Consider the following 11,117-nt stretch of genomic DNA (forward strand, 5'->3'; position numbering starts at 1 on the left):
GTCGTGTGCATTGGGTCTTAATGTTAACGTCAAATTTTCATTACATTATATATGGACATACACCTGCTTATTATTACTTTTACAGTACTAAACCCATTTGTATTGTAACATATGATGAGATCCATTTTCTTATTATAATTTTTCTGCCAAAATATAGCACTGTTTTAATTGCTTTTCCATAATCCTTTGACCCCTCATCAATTGTCCAGATCTCAATGCGATTAAATATCTGTGGGAGGTTCTGGAGAAACAACTCTGATCCTTGGAGGCTCCACCTCGCAATTTACAGGACTTAAAAGAAGTGCTGCTAACATCTTGGTGGCAGACGCCACAGGACACCTTCAGAGGTCTTGTGGGGTCCATCCCTTCATGGGCCAGAGCTGTTTTGGCGACACCAGATGGACTTAGGCAGGTTATTTTAATGTTATGGCTGATCGGTGTATATACAGTTGAATCCAGAAATATTTGAACAGTGACACGATTTTCATAATTTAGCCTTTTTACACCACCACAATTGATTTTGAAACAAGGCAATGAAGATGTCATTGAAGTGTAGACTTTCAGCTTTAATTCAAGGGGTTTAACAAAAATATTGCATTGCCCGTTTAAGAATTGCAGCCATTTTTTACATAGTTTTACAGGCACAAAAGTAACTGGACAAACTAACATAATTATAAATATAAGGCTTATTTTTAACCCCTTCCCGACATTTGTCTTAAGTATATATCCTGGAAAGCCTGGACTTCACGCAAATTAGTCGGTGCCGTCCTACCCAGATATCAGCTGTATATTACAGCTGACACCCTGCTGTAATTGCGGGGACTGAAGTTAGCTTAGATCCCTACCATTAACCCCTTAAATGCAGCGGTCAAAAGGGATCGCAGCATTTAAGGTGTTTGCAACTCATTGGCACCCCAGCAAAGAAATTGGCAATGGCAACTGGAGGCCTAATAGTGGTCTCCCGGTCTGCCTAGTATGGAAGCCTTTCAGACCCTGCCAGGAGGCGGGGCCTAAAAGGCTTCCGTAGCCGCCGGCAAGATGGCGCCGGCTCAAAAGCGATCGCTGCATCTTAGTGGTTGGCAGCAAATCGCAGGGCTGCTGACTGCTGCTATGGCAACAGGAGACCTAACAATGGCCTCCTGTTCCTCCATTACGGAACCCGATTAGGCCCCACCCGGAGGCGAAGTCTAATCGCGTTGTCAGTGAATGATTGACAGATCTAATACATTGCACTTCATAGGTAGTGCAATGTATTAGAAAAAAAATCTGACAGTTGGACCTTCAAGTCCCCTAGTGGGACTAAAAAAAAAAAGTTGTAAAAAATATAATAAAAGTTTCAAGTAATAAAATAAAACACTATCACCCTTTTTCCCTTATCAAGTCCTTTATTATTGAAAAAATAAAATAAATCAAACATATTTGGTATCACTGCGACCATAATGGCCTGAACTATAAAAATATTGTGTTATTTATTCCACGCCGTGAACAGCGTTAAAAAAAACTTAAAAAACAATGCCAGAATTTCTGTTTTTTGGACACTTTGCCCTACAAAAAGTGATCAAAAAGTCGCATGTATTTTTTTTTCGTTAAATTTTGTTGTTTTTCACAATTAAATACTTAATGTATCGACCCAATGTTACCACTAACTTAAAGTACAATTTGTCACGAGAAAACAATCTCAGAATTGCTTGGTTAGGTAAAAGCATTCCAGAGTTATTACCACATAAAGTGACACATGTCAGATTTGAAAAATAAGGCTCTGTCAGGAAGGTCAAAAGTGTCTGCAGCGGGAAGGGGTTAATACTTGGAGGGAGTGGCAGTGGCAGGAGCAGGTAAGTTAGGTCTGTGTATGTACGTGTTTTAGTGTGTGATTACTACTGTATGTAAACCTACTACACTGTGTTTTAGCTCAAAAAATGGCGACACACAGTGTAGGAGGTTTGACCGTTCAATCTCCTCCTTTCTCCTGGCACTAGCCAGGATAAAGGAGGGGGAATTCTGTGAGCTCACTAGAGCGAGTGTGTATTCTCAAATTTTGCAGCATAAAGCAATGTGGTTGCTTTACCAGATGCCAATGCTGCAATTTTGGGAATTGCGCCATCTGGGAAATGTTATAAATTAGAACCTAATTTATAATATTCCCTGACTCGTGAAGAAATTAGAACAATGTTTTTAATCATTTATACACTAACTGTTTAAAAAAATAATAATAATTTTTCTAGCGACACATTACCTTTACACAAAGCCAGAATAGAGGGGATGGCTTCTTTCAGGTTGGCAATAAGGAAGAGAATGTTGTATGCAAAAGCTAATGTTTTGTTGCTTTCCCAAAAGTTTTGCACTTGAAAGTCTCTAAAGAATCTAATGACCGTAACAGATTGTCTAATACAATATTAAATAGAAGTGGGACAAAGAGCATCCCTGTCTGGTTCCCCTATATAAAGAGAAGGGCTCCGATTGTTCCTGATTAATTCAGAGTGAAGACTGTGGGTAAGTGTAAATAATGCGTGCAAAATTAAAAAAACTGGGACCAAAAACATTAATAAATACATTTTAATATTATAATTAGGTAGGGCCAAGTCACTCAATCAAATGCCTTTTCTGCAAAAAGGCTAACAAGGATATGATATTTAAACTTTCTGATGGATATGTACAATACCTCCCAAATGAGAACAAATATTTTGCGTGATGAAGCGACCATGGACAAATATAATAAGGGTGGGGATAAGGATAGCCGGTAATATAGATAGAAGTCTTGTGGCCATAATTTTGGTAAAAATTATAAAGTCTACGTTAAGAAGTGAAATTGGCATATAAATGTCAGGTTGAAGGGGATCTTTCCCCGGTTTAGGTATTAACGAAATACATGCTTTATTGAAAGGGTCAGGGAGAGTACATGTATTCAAAAAGTTGTTATAGAAAGAAAGCAGATGTGGTGATAAAGAAGGTTGTAAAATTCTCCCGAGAACCCATCTGGGCCTGGAGTTTTATCTAATTTGAGTGATTTCATGGCTTGATGGGATTCCTTCTTGAAACTTGTACCATTGGTCGGTGTGGAGTCTAGGTGGTTTAGCTTGTTTGAGAAAAGGCTTGAAAAAATAATCAGCATGACTAATATAATCTTCGACAAAGGTCTCTCAATTGGCTTCTAGGTATCTTTTAAAATCATCAGACGTTTAAAGATATGAAGGGAACCCCTATTCGTAAGCCACTGATTTATACATATGCATGTCAAATTTTAGTCGAAAATGGCCATCTATAATATATTTTATATAATTTAACTTTGAATCCTTTAAAGCAAGGAGAGGGAGAACAGCCAATGATTTATTCTAGTATGGGTGTCGTGAACTTGAGAATAATATGTGAAGTCTCTGTCAGTGGGATGGAGTCTCCAGTGATCAATTGAGTTTAGTTTATCAATGATGTATGGAATTGAAAACGACCTGTTGAGAAATGGGTCTTGTATATTATTCGAGTCACCACCTAAAAGAATGTTAGAAGAGTGCCATTCATGTAGGACATCAGGCAGTTTATGGAAAATGTATTAAGGGCATAATTATAAACTAAGCAATAATCTTGTTTCTCTATGATAGCCCTAATAAATGGATATCGTACCTCTGGGTCTTGGATTCTCTCCTAAATTTTCGTAATCTAACTGTTAAATAAAATTGCCTTAACGAGTCTGAAAATGCCTATTTCTAAGTAAGGGGTGGTTATCCTTAAGCCAATGGACTTCTTGTAGAAACACTATCTGAGGGGAAAGTTTAGGTAAGGACCTTTCACCAGGGAGTTCAGACTAGCTACATTCCAAGTCAACCAACTCAGGGATGTCACAATAATGAGAAATATATTATCTGAAAAAGTGGACGTATTATCTTATAACTATGGGTGGCCAACATTCAGAAGAGCTATCGAATGGCAATTGGACTGTATGCCTGTCCCAGTGATCAGGCCCCACCATGAACTTAATAAATAACAACACTGTGTGCACTGCATTGGGAGAAATAACACATAACACACACACACACACACACACACACACACACACACACACACACACACCTCCACCACATGTAGAGCATAATTCCCAGAATAAAATAGAAATATAACATGTTTACATGACCAAAGTAAACACATTATTAGGCAGAAGGCTCTCAGCCCAGGTACTATTCTTGTACTGGGAGTTAAGCAATAATGCAACAAAATATTTCAAAAGGATATAGGGATGTTATTTTCTTGTGTCACAAAAGGATGCTATCATGCCAGCAGCATCTATAATCAGGTTACTGGGGATGAGGCTCTGGATAGGCCACAAAGCTTGTCTTGGGCTTTGTACGGATCATCAATGAAGTGTTGAATTCCATTTAAGTCTAGCTAGATACAGTAGGATAAAGCGGATATTCTTTTCATGCAGGTGCTTACAGGTCGGTGAGAATGCTTTTCTCTTAGCAGCCACCTGTGATGAAAAGTCCCAAAAAAAGAAGCATGTCGCTTTTATATTGAAGAGGGGAGAATATTCTGTAGGCCTCTTTGTTTTATTTTGGTAAATGAGAACTTTAAACATCCCTGGGCACAGATGTGTGGCCTTGTCTGTCAGGTCCCAATTTATGGGGTCTCCACTGTGATTGAGATTTTGGATTGTAGAACTGTAAGGATCAAGTAAGAAGTAAAATACAGTAGGTCTTTCACCACTTCTGGGACTCCAATAAGGCACAGATTATTCCTCCTGTTGCGGTTATCAAGATCCTCGATTCTTTCTAAAAGACTGTCATAACTTTGTTCTTTATCTTCAATTTGAGAGTTGAGGTATTAAAGAGAGTTTTTCAAATCAAAGATTCTCTGTTCAGCATTTAGTAACTGCTTATTATGTTCAGTCACGTGGGACACAATGAAGTCCAGATATGTCTGGAAAGATTGCATCCATGTGTAAATAGCTGCCATTAGAATGTCTTATATGGCCTTGGCCATGATTTGTAGGGAGGTGCCAGTAGACGGTGGATCATTACCGTCATTGCTGGAGGGCGACTGGGTGACTTCTGATTTACCTCTCGTGCCTTTCATGGCAGATTTAGGTTGGGTAGCATGTAAAAATGTGTACATTGCCTTAATGTAAAATCTTGGTGGCAGATATATAGTGGCCACTGCCGAAACAAAAATTACCCTGTTGTGCCGCTAATCCATATGTCTCTCTGACGAGCCAAACTGATCTGATGAAATGCGTAGAAGTCCAAGTTATTAGCGTGAGGGTTAAATATAGGAAACCAGGGTTAGGTTTCAGTGGTATTTGGGTTGTTCTTTTAGGAACGAGTGCCCAGCTTAATACCAAAACCAGTGTGAGCTATGTCAATGTCTCAAGACTAGGGCAAGCCAGTTGAATAGTATAGGCTTGTTTAATAGGAGGCTATTAAGGCACCACTGTGCATTCTCTGAACATACCCAAATAGAAACCACTATTAATACAAAGAACGCAACCCAACAACTGCCCATGTAATTGTGATTTGTATGTAACTTTAAGCTAAATATAAGTGTGATCCTATTTTTAATAAAGGCTATGTTTTATATATTAATCTTTTTCTACCAAATTTCAGAAGCATAGTGGAGTCAATAAACATCAGAAGTGGGGGTGGAGCTTGACTTACTGTGTGATGGTTGCTTGATCCCGGCGCTCCGCACAGGGACTCTGACTTCTATAGCTGGAGGGCTGATTTTTTTTTCTAATAATGGTCTGTTCGAACAGAGACAAGTCTAGTGACTCCCATGGGACACCGAGAGTTGGTAAATCACAATCCGCGATGGAGAAATTCCTCAAAAAGAAGCACCCTTCTCCGGCGGGGAAAAGCAAGATGGCGAAGGCGATGCTGAACCAGCCGGAAGCGCGCCAAGAAGAAGACTCAGATGGCGAGAGCTCATGCAATCACTCAGATGCCACAGGTGGGTCTCACCCGCTCCCTATCACAAGAGCCTTCATAAAGAAGACTTTAGCACAAGCAATGACTCCGGTGCTGCAGGAGCTATCCTCCATCAAAGCAGACATACACCTTGTGGGCCAGAGGGTAGGCGTATTAGAAGATACACAGTCCACCATTATTCACCACGCGGACACTGTGCAGGCTGCCGTGAGATCCCAATATACTCATTTGAGCAACGCTTACCTTCAAATTGAGGATCAAGAGAATCACAGTAGACGTAAGAATGTTAGACTGCGTGGTATACCTGAACAAATAGTTACTGAAGAAATCTTAACTGCTGTAAGACAAATAGTCACCTCCCTTTTGGGACAGGACAGAGCCATGCGAGTCATCATAGAACGTGGTCATCGAGCCCTACGACCAAAACCGGCACGAGATGAACCCCCCCAGGGATGTGATCTGTGGACTGTTCAATTACCTTGACATGGCCGCAATTTTAGCAGCTATGAGAGTGGCCCCAAATTTACAGTTTGAATCCACAAAGATATTGGTCTTTCAAGACCTGGTGGCAGCACGCTAGCAAAAAGACGGATAATGAAACCTTTAACTAAAACTCTCCAGGCAAACAAATGACCCATACGTTGGCTTTTTCCATTTGGCCTGGCCATTTTGAAAGATGGCAAGCAGATCACGATCAGAACACCGGACGAGCTTTCTAAGGCCTGGAGTAAACTTGTAATTGACAGAATTGATTTACCGACCTGGATGCCGCTACAACAAGACGCTCATTTTCCCGGTCTTTCTGACGTCAAGCCTGGCAAGGTACGCAGTAGTTCAGGTCGCCACGAGGTAAGAAGAGACAGGACCTCCAGATGGACACTTGAAAATGGACGCTTGAAATGGGACTTTCTTTACCCTCCGTAATGGGGTTCCCTTACGGTTTGATTCAAAGACGCTGTTAATGCGTGAGTTTAACGTCCTTGTTGCACTGCATTTTTGCCTCTACACTAGTGGAACATTGTGTTCTTGTACACTGAAATTAATTATTTTGTACTATTTTTACTCTGTTATCTTCATGCAGGATGCCCCTGCCCAGGTCTTTGTTGATTCTATAACCGGAATATCTGGGTGAGTGCATCCATGCCAATTTAGCACACGTTCAATCACTATTAGAAGTCTGTTGTCTATTGCTTTCTCAATGTGGCAACATTTCTTTTGCAACCCCCTACCTTTACTTTCAGGTGCCTGCATCTCAATGTGTTAAACGTCTTCCTGGGGATAGGAGGCGTTAGTTTCCGACTGAATTCTATCTGTATGCAGTTTCTCACTGTTGTGTTTTGCTCTACATTTGTAAATAGTTTTATAGTGTTTGTACTCAGATTTTCTATCATGCCACAACAGCTTTCCTATAGCGAATATATTAGATAATGGCTCTGATCAACTTCTTATCGTTCAATGTGAATAGGTTCAATACACCTCAAAAGCGCTCTCTGGTTTTCTTAATTATGGGTCAGGAGATACCGGGGATTTTGATGCTGCAAGAAACAAATTTTAGACATAACTACACACCTTATCTTTCTAAATTCGCATACAGTCTATGGTTTCATAGCACGTCTTCCTCTCATGGGGTATCTGTGGGTGTCTATAAAGCTTTTCCATTTAGGGTTGAACTTTCTCATATAGTCCCAGAGGGTCACTTAGTTTTCTTGAAAGGTTCAATCTTTAATATGAAAATGACTATATTTAATCTATACATGCCCAATGCTAGAAAGATCCCCTGGTTATTGAGAGTCTTGCATTCGCTTAACCCCTTCATGACCCAGTCAGTTTTGGCCTTGTGGCACAGCCGATTTTTTCAAATCTGACTTGTTACTTTATGTGGTAATAACTCTTGAATGCTTTTACCTATCCAAGCATTTCTGAGATTGTTTTCTCGTGACATATTGTACTTTATGTTAGTGGACAAAATTTGGTCGATAAATTCAATTAGTGAAAAACATAAAAATTTAGAGAAAATTTTCAAAAATGTGCATTTTTCAAAATTTAAATGGATCTGCTTGTAAGACAGATAGTAATACCACACAAAATAGTCACTAGTTAGCATTTCCCATATGTCTACTTTGTTTGCATTGTTTTTTGAACTTCCTTTTATTTTTCTAGGACGTTACAAGGTTTAGAATTTCAGCAGCAATTTCTCACATTTTCTAGAAAATTTCAAAAGGCTATTTTTACAAATACCAGTTTAGTTCTGAAGTGGTTTTGAGGGCCTTATATATTAGAAACCCCCAATAAATCACCCCATTTTAAAAACTGCACCCCTCAAAGTATGCAAAACAGCATTCAGAAAGTTTCTTAACCCTTTAGGCGTTTCACAGGAAATAAAGCAAAGTAGAGGGGAAACTTACAAATTTCATTTTTCTTACCGAAATTCATTTGTAATAAAAAAAAATTCTGTAACACAGAGGGTCTCAAGGAATTTATCTAGGGGTATAGTTAGTATTTTGACCCCACAGGTATTTTGCTATATTTATTGGAGTTATTCTATGAAAATGTAAATTTTTAATATTTACAAGCAATAAAGAAGAAAATGCATGCCAACATTTGTAAAGCATCTTCTCCCGATTACGGAAATACCCCATATGTGGTAATAAACTGCTGTTTGGACCCATGGCAAGGCTCACAAGGGAAGGAGTGCCATTTGGATTTGGAGCGCAGATTTTGCTGGATTGGTTTTCAGTGCCATGTCGCGTTTGCAATGCACCGGAGGGACCAAAACAGTCGAAACACCCCAAAAATGACCACATACGGGAAACTACACCCCTCAAGCTATTTTTCTAGGTATAGTCAGCATTTTGACCCCACAGATTTTTTGCAGAATTTAGTGGAATTAGTCCGTGAAAATGAATATGAACATTTATGTCCACTAAATGTTGAATTTTTTCATTTTCACAAGGGATAAAAGAGAAAAAGCCACCCAACATTTGTAACGCAATCTCTCCCGAGTACGGAAATACCCCACATGTGGTAATAATTGTTATTTTTTATTAGAAATTAATTAACCTTTTCACCGACACCATATGCATTCAGTTTTTTTTGTTTTTATGCTTTGCAGCGTTTGCACAATAAAATCACTTTTTTATAAAATAATTTATTTTTTGTATCACCATATTCTGAGAGCCATAACTGTTTTATTTTTCAGTCAAAAAAAGCTGTGTAAGGGCTTGTTTTTTGCGGGACGGGTTGTAGTTTTTATTGGTACTATTTTGGGGTACATGCGACTTTTAGATCTATATTTTGGGAGGGGTGGTGACCAAAAAATAGTGATTCTGGCATTGTTTATTTTTTTTGTGGTGTTCACCATGCAGGAAAAATAACATTATAGTTTTATAGTTTGGGTCGTTACGAACGCAGTGATATGAAATATGTGTACTTTTTTTAATTGTTTAATTTTTTTCCAATAATAAAAGACTTTTACAATTTTCAATTTTGTAAAACATTTTTATAAAATTTTTTTTACTTTTTTTTTTTTTACTTTTTACACATTAGTGAAGGACAGGCCTGTGGTCTCAGGGTTGCCGTACCAGGTGAGGTACAAGGTCTCCTCTGGTTGCTGCACACTGGTCTCTGCAATTGCTAATACACCATACTGTCTAGGTGAGTCAAACAGCTCTCAGGCCAGCCACTGTGCGGGCAAGTGGGCGGCTGTAATGCCGACACTGTCAACTTGGATCCGGGGATGTGGAACCTCAGTGAGGGGGCTGTCAGCTGCAGGGACACTGCTTCAAGACTGAAACGAAGTCGATTCCCCCTGTTAAATGACTGGCATAGCAGGTTGTATCTCCGGTCCTCTCTGTTAAAATGCGTCAATATTGAAACACTGCCTCCTGGATGTCCCACCTTTGGCATGTTTTTTAAAGAGGCTCTGTCACCAGATTTTGCAACCCCTATCTGCTATTGCAGCAGATAGGCGCTGCAATGTAGATTACAGTAACGTTTTTATTTTTAAAAAACAAGCATTTTTGGCCAAGTTATGACCATTTTTGTAGTTATGCAAATGAGGCTTGCAAAAGTCCAAGTGGGTGTGTTTAAAAGTAAAAGTCCAAGTGGGCGTGTATTATGTGCGTACATCGGGGCGTTTTTAATACTTTTACTAGCTGGGCGTTCTGAAGAGAAGTATCATCCACTTCTCTTCAGAACTCCCAGCTTCTGCCAGATCACGCTGTGACGTCACTCACAGGTCCTGCATCGTGTCAGACGAGCGAGGACACATCGGCACCAGAGGCTTCAGTTGATTCTGCAGCAGCATCGGCGTTAGCAGGTAAGTCGATGTAGCTACTTACCTGCAAACGCTGATGCTGCTGCAGAATCAACTGTAGCCTCTGGTGCCGATGTGTCCTCGCTCGTCTGACACGATGCAGGACCTGTGAGTGACGTCACAGCGTGATCTGGCAGAAGCTGGGCGTTCTGAAGAGAAGTGGATGATACTTCTCGTCAGAAAGCCCAGCTAGTAAAAGTATTAAAAACGCCCCGATGTACGCACATAATACACGCCCACTTGGACTTTTACTTTTAAACACACCCACTTGGACTTTTGCAAGCCTCATTTGCATAACTACAAAAATGGTCATAACTTGGCCAAAAATGCTTGTTTTTTAAAAATAAAAACGTTACTGTAATCTACATTGCAGCGCCTATCTGCTGGAATAGCAGATAGGGGCTGCAAAATCTGGTGACAGAGCCTCTTTAACTAAGGTCTATGGTGGAAACTTGTAAATTCTATGAAGCTATTATGATCTGTCGGTTTAAAGACATTTCTTGTCCCTAAATTTTTATATATATACTGTGTGTGTGTGTGTGTGTGTGTGTGTGTATCTATATATATATATATATATATATATATATTTGCATAACTGGGGTCGAATTTAGCCCCCATCGCCGTAACGGCCATCTGCAGATAGAAACATTCAGTCAGTAAACCAAAAAGAGTTCTTTTGCAAACCAAACTTGACCCCTTCACTACTGCCATACGGCTATACACGTGCTATCTGCCGATGCTCCGTGCAGTTAGCACGTGTATAGACGTTTGCAGCGTGCATCGGGGTTTAATGAGTGCAGCTCTGCACTAATCTATGTGTCGGCTCTCTCTACAAGTGCTGACAAACGTGTTTTTTTAATGAAACTAAACTTACAAGTGCAGCGCTGCTCACA

This window comes from Rhinoderma darwinii, chromosome 1 (genome assembly GCF_050947455.1).
Source record: "Rhinoderma darwinii isolate aRhiDar2 chromosome 1, aRhiDar2.hap1, whole genome shotgun sequence".
Lineage (NCBI taxonomy): Eukaryota > Metazoa > Chordata > Amphibia > Anura > Rhinodermatidae > Rhinoderma > Rhinoderma darwinii.